General features: G+C 38.2%; 2 protein-coding genes across 8 annotated transcripts in view; one reads left to right on the forward strand and one right to left on the reverse strand.

Moving 5' to 3' along the window:
* The window catches only part of CNOT4 (CCR4-NOT transcription complex subunit 4), a 145,006-nt gene extending 130,489 nt beyond the window's left edge, over positions 1–14,517 (reverse strand). For 2 of the 7 annotated variants that reach the window (XM_007076261.3, XM_007076260.3), the window contains exon 1: positions 14,264–14,516. The gene's annotated coding sequence lies outside the window, so the exon portion shown is untranslated. Of the gene's footprint in view, positions 1–14,263 lie in introns of all 7 variants that reach the window. The other 5 variants (XM_007076263.3, XM_007076262.3, XM_007076265.3 and 2 more) reach the window with 3 other exon arrangements.
* A 59-nt stretch (positions 14,518–14,576) lies between these two features.
* NUP205 (nucleoporin 205) overlaps positions 14,577–19,218 on the forward strand; it is a 119,826-nt gene continuing 115,184 nt past the window's right edge. Inside the window, exon 1 of the mRNA XM_042973062.1 lies at positions 14,577–15,458. The gene's annotated coding sequence lies outside the window, so the exon portion shown is untranslated. The remainder of the gene's footprint in view (positions 15,459–19,218) is intronic.

Consider the following 19,218-nt stretch of genomic DNA (forward strand, 5'->3'; position numbering starts at 1 on the left):
TATAACTAGTCATCTGTGAGAGGAAAAATGAGTGGACTAAGGAAATAGACTATGATTGCCAGACAATATTAATGGATGCCAGAGGTTTCTTATTATGAATCCAAAGTGAAAAGTGCCCATCATAATTGTATTCTTCAGTTGCTTTGAGCCATACAAGTGCAGACATGAAGTACTCAAGAGAATCTGATTTAACTAGAGTTGATGTTTTGCCAAGCGAGTATGAAGAAGTAAAAAAGGAGCAAGAGAGTAGAGGGCATATGAGAGGGAATGAATATAATGATTGATCACTAGGTAATGAATGTGTAATAGGTAAGAAGAAAGAAAATCAAGGGGACAAAGGGCAGTCCACAGACTGGAGGTCCTAGTAACAGTAAAAGATTGAGTTAGAATAGTAGGTAGAATGAGCAGAAAAGACAGATGGCAGAGGGGGTTACATGAATTGAAAATCAGGGAAGAGTTCAAGTTATTGGTGATTAAGAAGGTGTAAGATATAATCATGGAGTGAGTGACTGAGATGAGGTGTTGAGCAAAATCTTGAAAGAAGAATTTTAGGACTTAAGAGGCCACAGTACAAGGACTGGAAATGGTATATGCTGAAATTATGAAGAATTAAAAGAGGCATAGCGCCAGCAAGAATAACAGTGAGCTAGGAGCTTTAAGAGTCAAGAAAAGAGAAGACATAACCCAAGGTGCAGTAGGTGACAGCAAACAAGGGTTTATGGACAATATAACCTGTCAACAGACAAGCTTCAGGAAGAGAAGGAGAATATAAGACATCTGCCCTATTTTCAGTCTCGGTGGAACTAGGCTTTCTCTTCAACTCCTATTCAATGGAGGAAGTCAGAATGGGAAATAGTTTTAAATCTTAGCACATGGGATTCCTCACTGACCTCTGAAGATGGCATACAAGAAAAAAAAAAACTTAATAGCCAACAAGTAAGAGGGCTGCAGGGGAAGCAGTGTTTCCAGAAAAGTAGAGGAAATGTTCAGGAAAAAAACAAAGATACAAGAAATTTTGCTGATGATGGAGAGGAATGAAAAGAGAGGAAATGTTAAGAACCTTGTGGGGATTAAAGTGTGAGACTGGTGGTGACTGACATAAAAAGGGATAAAGAATATAAGATCAGTCCTGATATACTTCAGGCAAGTAACAGTGTCAAGGCTGTGAATGCTGGAGGCAGGAATGACTGTAAGAAGCTCCCTGTCAAAAGAAGACAACAAGCAGTCTTGGGAAGCACGCTTAGTCTCAGTGCAAAGGGCTTCCCCTTCAACCCTAATGATAGCTTGCAAGAAAACTATAAGGTACTTGCAAGGTTGTAGAATTTCTGAAAACTAATAAAAGGTCAGAACCACACCTAGTATCTAATAAGCACTCAAAGATAAGTTTTTATTAGCTCATCAAATGTAAAATATAATTATTGTAGCAGAAAAGAGATTCATCTTACATTTTCCTTTCCTCAGCTAAATGGATTTCCCAAGTGACTGCCAGGTAAACAGTACCAAAATGGACCCAGAAAACTCATTTCAGAAAGGAGAGGAAATCTTTGAGGTCAACTTCTTTGTAGTGTTCACCTATCTCAGAAAACCCACCTCAATGGTAGAATAATTTATTAATTCAACAAGCATATATTGAGCACCTGTTATGCACCAACTACTATTCCCAGAACCTGGGATATGTCAGGGAACAAATACCCCTACTCCAGTAGATGGAGATCAGCAATAAACAACAGTATATATAAAGAATAAATGGATTATATAATATGTATGAAAAGAAGTATTGAAAAAAAATAAAACAATGCAAAAATTAAGAGAGAGGGGCCTGTGTTCTAACTGTAAATAAACAGTCAGGGCAGGCCTGACTGAAAAGGAGATCATTTGAGCAAAGGTCTTAAGGAGTTGAGGTAGCTATGTGGATATTTGGAAAAGTAGTCTCCAGGCAGAGCAAACGGCCAGAGCAAAGGTTCTAAGGCCTTTACATTTAGTTCTTGCTACTACTTGGTGGTAATTCATTTATTTCTTTTTCTCTTTGAGCCTCTAATCCTACCCTCTTCCTCACTTTAGCAGTGGATGATAATAATAGCTAATATTTATCAGGTATCAAGCATTGTTCTAGGTGTTTTAAAAAGATTAAATAACTTAATCCTTATCACAGATCTATGAAATACATGTTACCATTGCCTCCATGTTACTGGGAGAGTTACAGAGTTAGCAAGTGGCAGTCTTGAAGAAGCACATGTATCTTTTCTCCTGTGAAACTTAAGAACATTCAGCACAAGCTGCCTCAAGTTTTTTCTCTCTAATAAATAGAATCTCTCAGACTACACATTCAATAACTATGAAAGTGTTATTGCAATGTCTTCCTGCCATTTTTTCAGTCATTTTCTACACTGAATGGTCTTGACTTCTGCACTTACATCTTCCTTAACCTCCCCCCCCCCCATCTGATTTACATTCCTAGGCTTGTGAAATTGCTTTAACATGGTTCATGACCATCACACCACAAGCCAAAGGGCTTTCTCTATACTCATTCTCCTTGCATGTTGTACTGGACTATGTCACTTCCTTTCCGTCTGAGAATAGAAGTGGTACCATATAAGATCTTCCTATTTTTCATCTTTGTGACTTCCCTCTCCTGGAAAATTTCTTTGTTTTCCAAAACTTAAGCTTTTCCGTCTTCCTTTTACCTCTCCAATTATTCCTCTAATAACACTTTTTTCATTTTGACCTCTTAAAGGCAGAGGTCTCAAAAGTTTAATTTGGGTCCTTTGTGCTTCCCTCTCTGTTATCTCACAGTCTCCCATAAGATTTATCCACCCAGTAAGTAGGTAAGTATTTATGGAGCGCTTACTATCTGTAAGGTGCTATCGAAGCCACTTACGGTAGATCAGTGAACAGGACAAAAACAAAAAACAAAAAAAAAACCCTCTGTCCACACAAAATCACATAATTCTATGCTACCAAGGACACTCAAAACCATCTTCCCTTAAATACTATTTTAAACACATCACTCTCCTTACTCAAAAAAAAAAAAAAAAAAAAGAATCTTGCCATGATTGCAATGATTGCCCTCTTAACAACCGTATCTAAATTTCTCTGCCTCAGTTCAAAACACTCCATAATTATTTTCTATCATACCTATCCAGTTTCATTTTCTATTACTCCCTGATTCAAAAGAATTCCAGGCAGGCCAGTCCTTTGATTATCCACTCAAACACATTACTTGTGTTTCCAGCTGGTCAAATGACTACTGAAAACATACATCTAGTGCCTAAACATTAACTGTATTGAATAAAAAAATAAGTCTTCAAAAATGAAGGTTTTCTGATTCTTTCAAATGTATAATAACATATTGTAACAGCAAACACTTATACAAGGTTCACTATGTGCCAAACATTATTCCAAGAGCTTTACATATGTGCCCTCATTTACTCCACACAACAGTCTTAGCATCTCTATCTTACAAATGCAGAAGTTGAGGCCCAGTCAGGGTAAAGTAACCCACCATAGGTCTGACAAATAGTGAATGGTACAGCCAAGATTTACACTTAGGCATTCTGGCTCCATACTATACCACATACTCCTGGTACGAGCAAAAAACAAAAATAAGGAGAATTCAAAGAGTTTGCACAGAAAAACATAGGCTATTAAAAACTATGTTCAACTTGGGGCATCTGGGTGGGTCAGTTGGTTAAGCGTCCAACTCTTGGTTTCGGCTCAGGTCGTAATCTCACAATTCGTGGGCTCAAGCCCTACACTGGGCTCTGTGCTGACAGCACGAAGCCTGCTTGGGATTCTCTCTCTCCCTCTGTATCTGCCCATCCCCTGCTCATGCTCTCTCTCTCTCTTTCTCAAAATAAATAAACTTTAAAAAACAAACAAAAACTATGTTCAACAGTGAAAAATCATTTAAGTTAGTCCTTTGCTCCAAATACTGAAGAAAATATTTTCTTTAATATGATGCCAAGTTTTAAAAATTATAGAACTTTGGGGTGCCTGGTTAGCTCAGTCGGTTGAGCGTCTGACTTCAGCTCAGATCATGATCTCACGGTCTGTGAGTTCAAGCCCCACGTCAGGCTCTGTGTTGACAGCTCAGAGCCTGGAGCCTGCTTCAGATTCTGTGTCTCCCTCTCTCTCTGCCCCTCCCCGGCTCATGCTCTGTCTCTCTCTCTCTCTCTCTCTCTCTCTCTCTGTCTCTCTCTGTCAAAAATAAATAAACATTAAATTTTTTTTTAATAAAAATTTAAAACAATAAAAATTATAGAATTTAGTAGTACATAACAAAAAATACAATCTGTAAACACAAACACATCATATATTATTCAGGGTTCACCAAAGCTGCTGAAAATATTGTTAAGCAAGACAAAAGAATATATGGTGACACATGACTAACAAATGTTCTTTTGTTAGCATGCTTGTATTAAAGTCTTTTACTGTCATACTTGCTTTCATCAGGATCAAAATACATTTGAATACAATGCAGGGAAGGTAGCTACCTTAAAAAGAAATTACTAGCTTCACTTTTTGGAAGCAAAACTCACATCTAGGACTGTGTCCAGTATGAGAGAAAGATTTTAGAAGTAAGGAATCTCAAAGAAGTACCACCAAGCATCAACTTCTAAAAGTACTCTTCAACCTATCGCTAACTCCGTGGCTACCAAATGATCTTTTAAAAGGTTCCTAAGGACTCACTTGGTAAATTCATGAAGCTATTTTATAACCGATTACATAAAATTAAAAATGAAAGAGGACTTTCCATAAAACAATCTTAGAACAATATATCACTAACATAGAAGCAAATGAGGAGTATCATACCTATCCTTTTCTTCTCTTTCCTGTTTCCCCTTTCCTTCCGGCAAAGAAAAGACAAATTTGTCAGGTTTTGAGCTGCAGAGGTTAAAATGCACAACACTGGACAAGGACACTAGTTTGATTTGGAAAAGACAAAAGTTTATAGTCTTCCCAATTCAAACTGACAATCTAACTTAGAAAAAAAACCCTGACGTATATAGCCAAAGGCAGCAAAGGAGCCAGGGCCATCAATGCTTTAGTCAAGAATGCACAATAGCCATTATTCAAATTTGAAGTTTTCTCACTTATTTTCTGCCTCCCCTCCCTCTTCCTGGGTTTAAAATGCACCTACCTCCTGGCCACCCAAGGCAACCCCAAAGCCACTAGCACAAAATCAGTTCCACCCCAAGAATTACATGAATAAAGAAAAGCAAACTATTATTAATAATTTGGGATTTAAGTTATTAAAATCTGAGAGAGATTTTTTAGAGCAGGGAACCATTTTCTCCCCCCAACCACTGCCTGTGACCTTTATAAATGGCTCCACGCTCCAAGGGACTAAATTAAAATTTCCTGGGAAAAGACTGGATTGGCAGCTAGCTACCACTGAAGATATTCTCAAATACTAAGATTCTCCTGTACCGTATATTTGAGTTTTACTTCCCTCCCACATATACTGGTGGCAATGAGAAAGATATATAATCCTTCTCAAGATTCTCCTGCATAAAGGAATCTCAACTCAGTCTGAAATCCAAAGTTAACATATTAAGGCCCGTTAACCCACCCAAGAAGGCAACAGCTTTCTATTCTAGTGACCATTTTAGATAGCACACATGATCAGCTAAATAAAGAAGTAAAAAATGTCAAAAATAGCTCTGCCACATTACCAGGATTAAGGAGGTCTTAGGATATAGGGAATGTTGAGGAAAAACAGACATTTCCCAATAATGTACTATATACTGCATCATCATCTGTATCCTTATCAACATTTCCTAAGTACCTAAAAGGTCCATGGCATTATGGTAGGTCATGAATGTTATAATATCAGGACTGAAAATAACTGGTAAATAAAGAAAATTTAATTTTGAAGTCGTTGCAAGCACTGTAAGCTTGAGATGGTTTCCTACTCCATGAGAATTCTTGAGATCTACATGCTATATACTGTAGAGAAGGAATACATGTGATACTGAAGGAAGCAATAAGAGAATAAATGGCAATACAGTATTAGTCACCTACTATTTACAAAGCCAGAATCAAGAAATCTATTCCCCGCCCCTGCTTTTAGATAAAATGTAAAATTTTCCTTCACAAATGTAAAATTTTCCAGAAATACAAAATAGATGAAGAAACTTGGTTTAATGAAGAGTCAACAAAACAAAGAAGAGAAGAACTTCAAGGGTCTCAGAACTTAAGAAAAATTCCAAATAAAACAAATATGGCTAGATCTATTTTTAATACGTTTGTAAAAAAAAAAAAAGGATAATGAAAGAAAATCAAAGAACACATTTTCATTTAATAATGTCCCTACATTCTTCTTTAGCCTGCTGACCTAAACTTTCCTATCCTTAAGTAAGCGTGAAGCTGACAATATTTAGAGCTCTACTTTATTAGAATTTTCTGCCATTTCTTCTGTTCTAATCAGGTCATTATCAAACTCTAAATATATTCAATAATATATACTTAGCTGTACCATATGAACTGTTCAGATGTAAGTTTCCTAATAGTCCTTCTGAACTCATTCACACATATAAGAGGATGAGGCATAAATTTCTCTTTTACAAGTGTTCCATCTCTTATAATCATGTAATTAAGACTTTTATTTTCTAAACTCGTATTCCTCAATGAAAGAATATCTAAAAATTTTTTAAAACACTGGTAGATATTTTTTATAGAAATTTTTTGAGATTGTTATTTGAGTAATCATACATCACTTCCCTTCAGGCCTGGGTAATAAACTGCAGTTTACTATCAAAGATAAATAGACCACATTTCTTCAGTTCTCTATGCTCTAAAACCTTGGTGTCATATCTGAATGTAAGGGACTGAAGAGAAGATGGAATCAATGCTGCCAAATTCTGCAGAATTTCAACACTACCTTCTCAGTAGCCCCTTACCTCAGTGGCCTAGTCATTAATTTTTCAAACTCAACTGCCAACCCCAAAATATGTGGCAACCTACTCAAAAAGTATGTTTCTTTAAAAAAAAAAAAAAAAGGCATGTTTAATATGTTATCTCCTGCCTCCTGACCATCTCTAATGGTCCCTTACTGTTTAGCAGAGGAAATTCAACCTGACGCTGAATAAACTTTTCATAACCTAGCTCTACCCTAGTATACTAACTTATCTGACACCATTTCCAGAAATTAAAACCCTGTTCCACTGAGGTCAGACTCCTTACAACTCTCCACATCATGCTGGTCACCACCAGCATTTGCTCATGTTTCCTAACCTTCCTGGAATGTTCTCCTTCTGGAGATGTTCCATCTATGCAGATAGTATATATTCTTTATTCAAGTCCCACTTTCTCTAGGAAGTCTCACTCCGAGAACTTGAGTCTGAAGGTATCCCTACACTGACATACTGGACTCAGACTACATACACCACACATAATTCAGACACTGCTTTGGATGGTGTTAATTAATTTACTGTGAAAATTTACCCAACAAGATAATAAACTCTTAAGAAGAGGTTGGACCATAGATCAAAAGGTGGATATGTAAGTACTCAAAGACTATTTGACAAGCCAATTAAATAATCTTGATAAAAAAATCAAGATATTTTATTATGTCAAAAGAGCTCCAGTACAAATGAAATAATGTGATGACTAGGATTTGCTTCAAAAGCATCCAGGTCAAAGAGTAGGGGGATGAGAACTAAATAGGGGTATAGATGAAACTAGATTGGTTATGAGGTGATAACCTATGAAGCTGAGTGACAGCTACATAGAAGTTGGTGTCACCTTTTTTTTTTTTTTTTTTTTTTTTTTTTAAGTAGGCTTCATGCCCAGTATGGAGCCCAAAGCAGGGCCTGAACTCACAACTCTGAAATTAAGACCCACGCTGAGATCAAGACTCGGATGCTCAACCTACTGAGCCATTCAGGAGCCCCAATTGGTGTCTACTTTTAAACTTGTTTAAAACTTTTTGACATTAATAAGTTTAAGTATTTTTTAAATGTTTACTTACTTTTGAGAGAGAGAGAAAATGTGTACATGTGTGTACAAGTGAGGGAGGGGGGGGGGACCACACAGATTCTGAAGCAGGTTCCAGGCTCCAAGCTGTCAGCACAGAGCTGGATGTGTGGCTAGAACCCACAAAATGAGAGACCATGACCTGAACAGAAGTCAGATGCTCAAATGACTGAGCCACCCAGCACCCCAGGGCTCAAGTATTAATATGGTCTTTATTTCATTTTAAATGACAAAACCAAGATACATTATAACATGTTCTTTACCCAACAAATACCTAGGTCCCCAGAGTAAGAAAACAAATCTCCGGGAAGATCTAATTTAACAGGGAACTTGTAGCACCCTAATTCTAAGGATTAATAAAATTAAGTTTTAAAGAAAAAAAAAAAGTGATCAAAATGGGGGGGGAGGAGGCTCTCTATCAAAAGAATAATTCATCTTATTACCAAAAGGAATTGTTTATACTTCAAATTTTCAGTCAATTACAGCATTCACAAAAAGGTCCATCCAAACTTCAGGAAATAAAAAACATCAGGAAAAAAATCAAGGATACAAAAAGTAGAAAAAAAGAAAAAAGTTGCTACAATGTTCAATAATACAAATCAGGCAATACTATTTCAAGAAATCCACAATCTGAAGACACCTATTGCCCTCAACAAGGAATGAATTAATAGGTTCTTAAATAATCAGAAAAATTAGCACTTCCTCTTTATTCCAAGGACTGAAAAAACATACTTAAGAAACTTCAGATATTTGGCTTAATGACAATGTATCTGTTTGTTGCTAAGGAATGCTCTACCCCTTTGATATTTCAGTCTATAGCTACTTTTCAAAAATCAATCAGCATTTTCCTACAACATCATTCATTAACTTCTTCCAAAAGCAGGAATGCAACACCAGCTAGGTTTAAATGTCGTCATTTTATTCTTCTAATTACACTGCTTTTTTTTTTTTTTTTTTGCCTTGACTTTTTTTCCAGGATGGTTTTAGAAATAAACCAAAATGATTATTTTTGATTTTCCCTCTCCATACTTTGTCTCAACACTCAAGAGGTAAGACTTGGGTTACCATAACTAAAAAAACATACTACTTGTTTTTGAAAAGATATCGGAGGGGGCACCTGGGTGGCTCAGTCAGTTAAGCATCCGACTTCAGCTCAGGTCATGATCTCAGTTTGTGAGTTACAGCCCCACGTCGGGCTCTGTGCTGACAGCTCAGAGCCTGGAGCCTGCTTCGGATTCTGTGTCTCCCTCTCTCTGTCCCTCCCCCTCTCTTTCAAAAATAAATAAACATTAAAAAAAAATTTTTTTTTTAATGTTTATTCATTTTTTTGAGAGACAGACTGAGAGTATGAGCAGGGGTGGGGCAGAGAGAGAAGGAGACACAGAGTCTGAAGCAGGCTCCAGGCTCTGAGCTGTCAGCACAGAGCCCTATACGGGGCTCGAATTCACGAACTGTGAGGTCATGACCTGAGCTGAAGTCGGTCGCTTAATTGACTGAGCCACCCAGGTGCCCCCAAAATAAATAAACATGAAAAAAAAGAGAGAGACTCTTATGAAAAAAAAAAAAAAAAGATATCAGAGAAGCACATAGACAAATGGTGAGGTTTATCCTAATAGTGATATATCATCTCCTCATCACCCAATGCAATTAAAGTTTAAAACAGGACAACACTCTTGTATAAACAGAGTTTTGTAAGAATGAAACCTTCCTCACACATAAAGTTCTTAGGAGAAAAATAAACCCATCCTCAAGCTGCCTTGTACTTGTACTATCTTGAAAATTAACTTTTTCTAGCAAGTAAAAGTAATCATCATCTTTTTGGTAGCATGTAAATTCTCCCTTCTAGTAAAAGAAAACTCTGTTACAGTAGGCTAATCTAAGGGGCCAAAATAGTGTTGACATTTTCTCTTCCATAAACTAATTTCCGATTAAAAACTAAAAGAATTATACCATGAAAAAGAAATGTGACAAAACCCACTGGATTATATTACTACACTTGGAAAAGTTAACATTCACCACACAATCTTTTCTTTTCTCTTTTTAAAAATTTTTTTTTAACGTTTATTTATTTTTGAGACAGAGAGAGACAGAGCATGAACGGGGGAGGGTCAGAGAGAGAGAGAGGGAGACACAGAATCGGAAACAGGCTCCAGGCTCTGAGCTGTCAGCACAGAGCCTGACGTGGGGCTCGAACTCAAGGACCGTGAGATCATGACCTGAGCCGAAGTCGGACGCTTAACCGACCAAGCCACCCAGGCGCCCCCACACAATCTTTTCTAATAAAGAAGACCACATAGTAACAAGATTAAAAACAATTTTGAAAAAAAGTTCTTTCAGAAAACCACTGTGTCATTAAAAAGTCCCACTTATCTTCTTTCCTTGCATCACTACATAATTGAGTAAATTATTCCATCTTTAAAATTTGCATAATCTCAGAATTGGAGAAAATGTTTATTACTATCATTAAGTTATCAGGGATATTGACACATTTTATTTTTATTTTTTTTTTAAATTTTTTTTTTTAATGTTTATTTATTTTTGAGACAGAGAGAGACAGAGCATGAACAGGGGAGGGGCAGAGAGAGAGGGAGACACAGAATCTGAAGCAGGCTCCAGGCTCTGAGCTGTCAGCACAGAGCCCGACGCGGGGCTCGAACCCACAGACCGTGAGGTCATGACCTGAGCCGAAGTCGGATGCTCAACCGACTGAGCCACCCAGGCGCCCCAACACATTTTATATAAGAATGGGCATTTGTAGATTTTGCTAGTATTTCTGAAGTAACAAAATTTTTTTAAGATAATATTTTTTAAATCTCAGAGTGTGTTAAGTTTTATCCAATACATGCTATTCCAGTGGGATCAAAACCATTTACAAGTTCCATTTAGATTAAGAAATCCTTTGAGAAAAGTATGTAGTACATTCTAGTTATACTATTTCTAGAACACTAAAAATCTCTATAACCTATTTCCCTACTGTTTTTCTTTGGAACCAATTGAGCTAAATGTATCTTCCTTCACTAAAAGTCAAGACAATACTACACTTAATGTCAGAAAGCTAACTGACAGAGGCTGAAATTTTCCCAAATTAAAACTTTCTGTTTCACTTGAATGGTCTATAAAAATAATAACATGAGTTGAAATAGATTCAATTGAGTATTACTGGCAGGTACAAAGCACACACACATGCACGCACACAAATGAAGAGTGTAGCTTCTTAACCTTAAAACCAGGAGTAGGGAAGGAAAGGGAAGCATTCTGAAATCATACTGTTGAAACTGAGAAAATACTTTCTTCATTCTCTTAAGCATTTAAAATCATTTTTAAAGTAAAATTCCCCTAATGCAAGGACTCTTTTTATACTCTCTTTCTCTTACAAAACAATGAAAGTTATTGCTAGTGAAATTGAAGGGCAGTACAAAAATTTTCCTGCATTTTGTCATTTGATTTTAACAGTCTCACCCTAATAAAATTAAAGATTTGCCTATGCAATCTTATGACAACAAATATTATGTAATAAGTCAACTTAAAGTAATTCATGTTCAAAAACCTTCCTAGAGAAATCTATTCGTCTGAAGGATTCAACTACTGAACCTGGCAGAAAGTATTCCAAACTATCAAACAAACAAACAAACAAACAAAATGCACGAAAGTATGAAGCTGCCATGTTTAAGTTACATCTAAAAATTTAAACCATACAAAAATATTCTGAAATTATAGCTCCTGATTTCCTTATCAAAATGTCAACAAAATTTAAATGCCTTCTTCAAATGTACTAAAGATCCCAAAGTAAATTCATTTTGACTTCCAAGGGCTGAAACTAAGAATTTAATGACTGCAGGAGAAAAGTGTGGAGTGAAGAAAATTACTTGAGAATATACTTAATGAGGTAAAACATCTCTACCAAAGATGTATTACCATCATTTATACTTTTCTGCCAAACAGTCCTCTCCTAGAACACACTGCTTACCAATCAGCCAAGTATGACTACCAAGGGTTTTCTAAACCTGTGTGTTAGAATTATTTGCAGGTACAAAGTGGAAGGCTTCTCCACCAGCGTATGACAAAGAAAAACGACATATTTTAGAGTTGAAGATCAATTGTATTGAACACGTTCCTACTAACAAACTAAATGTAAGTAATTTTTAAAGGAAAAACCTCAAGTTACAACTCAGGACAATCTTGCTACGTAAATTGCTTGAAATCCTCAGAGTAGGGATTTAGTTTCCCCAAATTGGGGCTTAAAGTGGCTAAAAGGAAAAAGGAAGTTTTGTAAACAGCTTTTCTAACCTTGATTTATATTTGATAAAGCAGAGCACTTACCACAATTGAGTAAACATAACGCTAAATGAAGATTCCTCAAGTATCACGGGTAAAATTTATAAAAATCACAGTAATAATGTGCAGAAGTGATGAAAAGGGTAACTGTATGTATTTGTATTTACACTTGAGGTATATCACTTTGCAAATAAGAGGGATACTGCTGCATGAAATTGCTACTATGACTTTTAACATTTTTACCTACGTCTTAAGAACACAGTGTCTTATTTATGTTAAACTTGAAATGTTGTCTTATTTATGTTAAACTTGAAATGTTGAAATGTATGTATCTGATCTGGGAAATCCTGTTTTCTCTCCTGTTAATTCTTTTTTTCATAGTGGTGTGATTGTAGTCTCCTTCTTCCCCTTGTGCCATTAGTCAGGGCATTTCAATTTTGCTTTCGTCAAAAAATGGACATCATGAACCACTTCATGCTCCTAGTTTTCTGCTTTTTAATGTAGATAATAATGACAGTGAGTGCCAACAAATGCATGTAAGGGCATAGCTTTGTCATTTCTTTTCCCAGCCCCCTTCTTTTCTGGAAAAAAAATGATGGATTTAATTCTGAAAAAAAAAAAAAATTCACTTTCCTTTTGCATACATACCCAACAAGTTTTCAAGAGAAGACAATTTATTCGGATTACTGCCATTCTAGAAATGTTAGAAAGAGAGAACTTCTCAAATCCAAAAATACTAAGTCTGATATTAGCTGGAAAGGAAATTTCCACTGGAACCATAAATATGTCATCAATTAAGCTGAACCTCAATATAACTTGCTTAGTCAATAATCACTTTTCAATAGGGAAAGGATCTGTAACCCACACAGAACCGGCAGATAATCAAAATCTCTCTTATATTTTCGTGGGGAGTTCACAGAGTGATTTGGTTCTACGCCAGATTTATCTTATTTTGAAATGCCTAGGCTAATTTGTTGGTATAATCAGAGTTCACATTAAGTGTCCTGGGGAGAGGTAATTCAGTAGAATGCTTAGCAGCATGGAGAAACCGGTTAAAAATAGAAGGAGAAAAAAAGGTCCCACCAGAGCGAATAATCCACAAATAGATCACCGAAAGCAAAAGGGAAACGTTCCTCTCCCGACCCGAGTAGCCTGAATAAATGATCTCCACTCGTAACGTTTTAACAGTATCCTACCTCACTTCATTCACTTCCCAACTTGACTTTTCAGGGGCCAACACGGGGCATCCCTTTTTTCTGCAAGTGTAGGTTGAAAGAATCTGTATAGAAAAGAGGGAAGGAACGAACAATTCCCAAGAAAGCTGTGAAACAGGTGGGTTAGATCGAGCAGCAGCAGCATCTGGATACTTAAGGGCAGCTTTCAAATGACAGATGTGGTCAAAGGAAAGGCTGCAAATCGGAAGAAGCGCTGGTGTGGCAGAGAGAGTAGGGGCTGATTGCAAGCACGAGAGGGGGGCAAAGGGTGTCTCCAGAGTGGTAGCAGTGGAGCAAAAACCAAACAGCAGGACGAGTGGGCAATGATGAGTAGTGGGACTGCTGAGCAGCAACAACTCGGGTCAGAGTGGAAGTAATGGCTTGGGTCTTGGGAGACGGGGGCTACCGGGACAAGGACGTCAGGGAGGGGAAAGAGGGCTGGGCAAACAAGGGAGCACCGGGACCCAAGATTTCTGCCCCTACAGAAACGCAGGGGAGAGAGCTGAAGACGAGAAGCCGCCTCGGCTCCCCCAATTGAGGAAATTTTCGAAGGAGTCGGTGCTCGCCGCCGCGCCGCCTTCTGCCCCGCTCCCTTTTCCTGGTGGTAACTGCTGTGGCGTAGAGGGGAGAGGGAGGAAGAGGAGGAGGAGGAGGAAGACCGAGGAGGAGGAGGGTGAAGATGAGGCGGGGGGTGGGGAGAAAGGGGGGTGCGGCCTGCACAGTCCCAGCGAAGCCTCCGCTCTCTCGTAGCCGGTCAGCCCCGGGTTTCCCCTAAGCCCAGCCCCGCATAGACTCACCCGCCTGCCTTGCCTCGCTTTTCCCTTAGCCGACTCCACGCGCTGCCGCGTCCTCACAAGAGACCACTGAACGAGTGTCGGGGAAAAAACTCTTCAGAACCGGGCCTGATTGCTTCAGCGAGTCCGACCTTTACGGCTGAGAGACTGACTCTCAGCTTTCGGTGGGTTCCACAGCCAGACGGGCCACCATCTTACATTAGGGTAAGACTCCTCCGGCCTCCGGTGCGCAGGCGCACGCCGATCCGGCCGGGAGGGGCGGGGGAGGGGCGGGAGGAGAGCCGGGCGGCCGCTCCCGCAGCACCCTGGGAGTTATAGTCCGCGGAGGGTAACCGCCCAGCTGCAAGCCGGGAGTTGAAGTTCTCGCTCGGAGGGTGGACGGGATGGCCCGCCTCACGTGGCCGCTACACTGCAGCCTTTCTTCGTATTTTGCTTCGTTCTCTGTCCTCGTGTAAAGCTCCGCTGTCACTCAGTCGGCGGTCTTCGTTAGCGGCTCCGTTTCCTCGGTGTGTGCTCAGTACTGGGATACCAGAACTCGGGCGAGCTTAACCAATTTAGGGGGAACCGGGAACGTCTCTTCTCTGCCCCGCCCACCATAGGTATTAAAGGAGGCGGGGTAGAGGCAGGTTGTCGGTAGGAGGAGCGCGGGATTTGATCTGGGGTGAGACCTTGACTCTGAATTGGCGTCTGTTTGCGAAAAGTGAGCGTTAACCCCTTTTCCCGTGTTTGCGCATTTTGGAGCCCCCACCCTTGATCCCATCCTCACCGTTAATCTCCAGTGAGGAAGTATCCTAAATTGTCCTGTACAGATATACCAGAGAACGATGGGGCCATGCACTTAGAGAAACGTGTTTCTAATGATATAAATTTGAGAACATTATGTGGACTTCGCTGCAGATCATTGTTAGTTCGGTGTACTACCTGTACGGCTCTGTGCATGAAGTTCACCAACCACCACTATCAGTACGTCCCAACGAATGTTCAGAATGTACTCGCAATCCCTACGAGCGCCGACGAATCCTCAATCACAAAAATCAAGTTCCTGATCCCACCCGCTGGTCTCCTAGAGCTCTGGTGAAAGTGGCGCTCGAAGCACTCAGTTTTGCTTATTGCGTGTATTCTTCGCCCATTCATACAATGAATGCTCAGTGGGCTCGTCCTGTGTGCCTGGCACTGTTCTATATATGGGAAGACGACGGTGAGTAAACACGAAATTCCCTGTTTCTATTCTAAGAATGCCTGTATCTATTCTAGGTGTGTTGGGGCGAAGGAAAGGGGGGAGGAGACAATCCATTTTTTAAGTGTATGATTAAAATGCATAGTATATCACAACTGATGAAAAATAGAAAACAGAAGGAATAGGGGAAAAGGTTGCGATTTTAAATCTGTGAACCTAATCTCCTAGTGAGAATCCTTCATTTCATTCTTTTTGGTTTTTAATACATTGATTTTTTGTGTTTCAGTTTCTTCACTATCAAGGCTAGAGACAACAATTTATTTGGTGAAACCTTAAAGAACTTGATAAACTGACGATTAACCATAAATTTGAAATTATAAAATCATGAAACTACTGTGTAGCAAGGAAATTTGAGAAATCATTTAGACTCGCCTTTAGGTAACCATCTAAAAACATTGTGAGTAGGAGATGTGTTTTTTTAAATGTGTATGTTTTTTTTCTTACTAATTTTATGCTGGAAGGTAAAGTAATGAAAAGAACAAAATAAAAAGAATCCTTTCCATTATTAAAGATTAGAGCCATTGCATTAAGACCTGAAAGGGATCTTAATCCTCATCTATAGAATCCAGTGTTTCACAACATTGTTTTAACCCAACACCTTTTTAAAATGACAAATATTTTCATAATATCTCCTTTATTAGCCTAAGATGAAATGCATAGATAATATAACCTGCATACACATGCATGATTTGGATTTAAATTGAATATAAAGTATAATATAAAAAATACAAAGAAAGTACTTTATAATACGATTTCTGTTTCAATGCATAAATGCTCAGACATAACTATTCTAAAAAATATAATCAAGCCGTAAATCAAGTGCTGGCATTTATAAGTAAAATCCCCATGAATGTGAAAGCTACAACTGACACAGGTGTGGTGTTTCCGCCACCTCTGGTGAATGATATTAATCTGTCTTCAATGTCTACTGTACCTGCAATCCTAAAACGTTTACTGTTACAATTATGTAAAAGTAGAAAACAGCTTTGCGTCCATATGTAAAATAGGTCAGGTTTTAGGTACAGATAGTTATACACAGGTTTAGTTTACCTACACTGGGTCATTCAAAAGCCATGAGGGACACAAAATAATTTTTCCAACATTTTGCAAGAAGTCTAAGTTACCTGGCCTCTCTGCTCTCTAAAGACCAGGAATACCTCCCAGAGTATCCAGCACTAGGGGGCAATACCACACCTGCTGAGGGTCATTCCTTGATCGAGGCTCACAGCAAAGAAGTGACATTTCCTGGGTCACTAACTAATTAGTGCCCTCTCGTGCCAGTATTCTTTTCACTGCTCTAGGTTACCAAGTTTTCACATATGTGTGTGTGTGTGTGTGTGTATATACATACTGTATATATATGTGTATATATATATATATATATATATATATCATAAGACTTAGCCATATAGTATGTAATCTCATATCGTTTTAAAAGTTAATTAGCATTAAATTCCATTATCTAACTGGGTTAATGATTACTCAGTGTAGGATATATCATCTATTCACACAATAAATGTTTTCTACCTTCAAGCACTGTGCTAGGTGCTGGTAGTACAGCAAATCAGAGGTCAGCAAAACACTGTATCTGTCCTCATAGAGCACAGTGCATCGTAGAGGAAGCAGAGATTCGATAATAAGACATGTAAATACAATTTCTTAGATAAGGTTATAACTGGTGATGAATACCGTGAAGGTGTTTATAAGATGTTATGAGAAAGTATAAGAGAGGAACTTAATTTTGATGCATAGGGAAGAGGATAGACAGGGAAGACCTTTACAGGTTAAGAGAAGAAATATGCAGGGACCACAAGGTGGAAAAAAACCTTCTTAGAAGGCTAGTTAGTGTCAGGTCTGGTGAGCAAGAAGAGGAGCAGTGTAAGGTGAATTTAACAAGAGACAAGGACTAGATCATCCAGGGCCTTTTACACCATGGTAGGAAATGTAGATCGTATTCCATGTGAAAAGGAAAGCCTTTGAGGGAAAGAGGCATGATCTTTTTTTTTTTTTTTTAATGTGTATTTATTTTTGAGAGAGACAGCGCAAGTAGGGAAGGGGCAGAGAGAGAGGGAGACAGAGGATCTGAAGCAGGCTCCGCGCTGACAGCAGAGAGCCCGATGCTGGGCTCGAACCCACAAACCGCGAGGTCGTGACCCGAGCCAAGTTGGATGCTCAACTGACTGAGCCACCCAGGCACCCTGGAAAGAGGCGTGATCTGATTTACTGTTTTAAAAGATCATGCTATTGAATATCCATCACTGGGAAAGTTATTAATTTAAATTTTGTACTTCCATTCTCTAGAATATTACATAGCTATATAAAAAAGAGAAAGGAAAAGAATTCTATACTGACCTGTAAGAATGTCCATGTTGTATTGTTAGGTAAAGAATAAGTAAGGGGTCTGGCTGGCTCACTTGGTGGGACATGTGACTCTTGATCTCAGGGTTGGGAGTTCGAGGCCCACGTTGGATGTGACGCCTACTTAAAGTAAAATTTTTTTCCAACTACAAAAGAATAAATTACAACATAATATATACAACAAATACAACATAATACAGTATAATGTGACCTCTTTTCTTAGGAATAAAAAAGAATCAATCCAAAAATATTTGAATACAGTTTCATTGAGCACAGAGAAAGAATGGGAGGCTCCATACACATCAGATATTTAGAGTGTGATTGGTTACCTTGGGGGATTGCAACTGGAAAGTAGTGGAGGAAGAATATAACTTTTTCTTTATAAATTGCTGGATTGGCTTATTGTTACGTATATGAATTAGCTGTAAACATTTTTATAAAATAGAACACTGCTATGTGGAGAATGGATAGGAGAAGAACAAGAACGGAAATGGAGCAACTAATTTAAAGAACGGTTCAGGTATCCCGGTGGCGGTTCTGATTGTGGTGGCAGTGAAGGCAGCAAACAGGTGATGAATTCAAGATCTACTTGGACTTGGTGATGTACTGGACAAGGGAAGTGTTCTCATAAATGGCTCTCGGATTTTCTGACCTAAATGGCCTTATAAATGGTGACTCTTTTGGTAAAGAGAAGAAGGATGAATATTGAAACAGCATCTGGAGAGAGATGTCCATCTAGATGGAGATGTCTCCAGCTTCGTTGGAGAAACTATGGGATTTTAGGGAAATAACGATTATGCGTTTGAAATTGGCAAACTTAAAAATTGTGGCAGTTGTATTTTGTCCATCTTAGTGGTTTTTCTCTAATAGTGCTTATCTACTTGAGTTCCACCACAGCAGCAGTATATGTAAGTGTGTGTGTGTATATATATATATACATATATATATATATATATATATGTATATATATATGTATATATATATATATATTATACGTTATATTTATAATATATATATATATTTAAGTCGGGCTTATCTAGGCTGAAGGAGAATGAAAACTGGAAAGGGTTCATTGGCAATCAATGCTATGGGTTGTTTCCAATTTTTTCAACCTTCATAAATTATTAATATGTGAATATTTTAAATAAATAAAATTTTCAAATTATTCTTGGAATATAGTCTCAAATGTAGACCTACTGGGCCAAGGGAAATGATCAGTTTTATGACCCTTGTTATAGCCAGATTGTTTTAATATTAATGAATATCAATACCACTCTGTTTGGGGGGGCCTTTTTTCTAAAAACCTGTTTACTTTAGGTTTATCTTTTTTTCTTAGTTTTAATTATTGAGTGACAGGTTGAGT

Source organism: Panthera tigris, chromosome A2 (assembly GCF_018350195.1).
Source record: "Panthera tigris isolate Pti1 chromosome A2, P.tigris_Pti1_mat1.1, whole genome shotgun sequence".
Classification (NCBI taxonomy): Eukaryota; Metazoa; Chordata; class Mammalia; order Carnivora; family Felidae; genus Panthera; species Panthera tigris.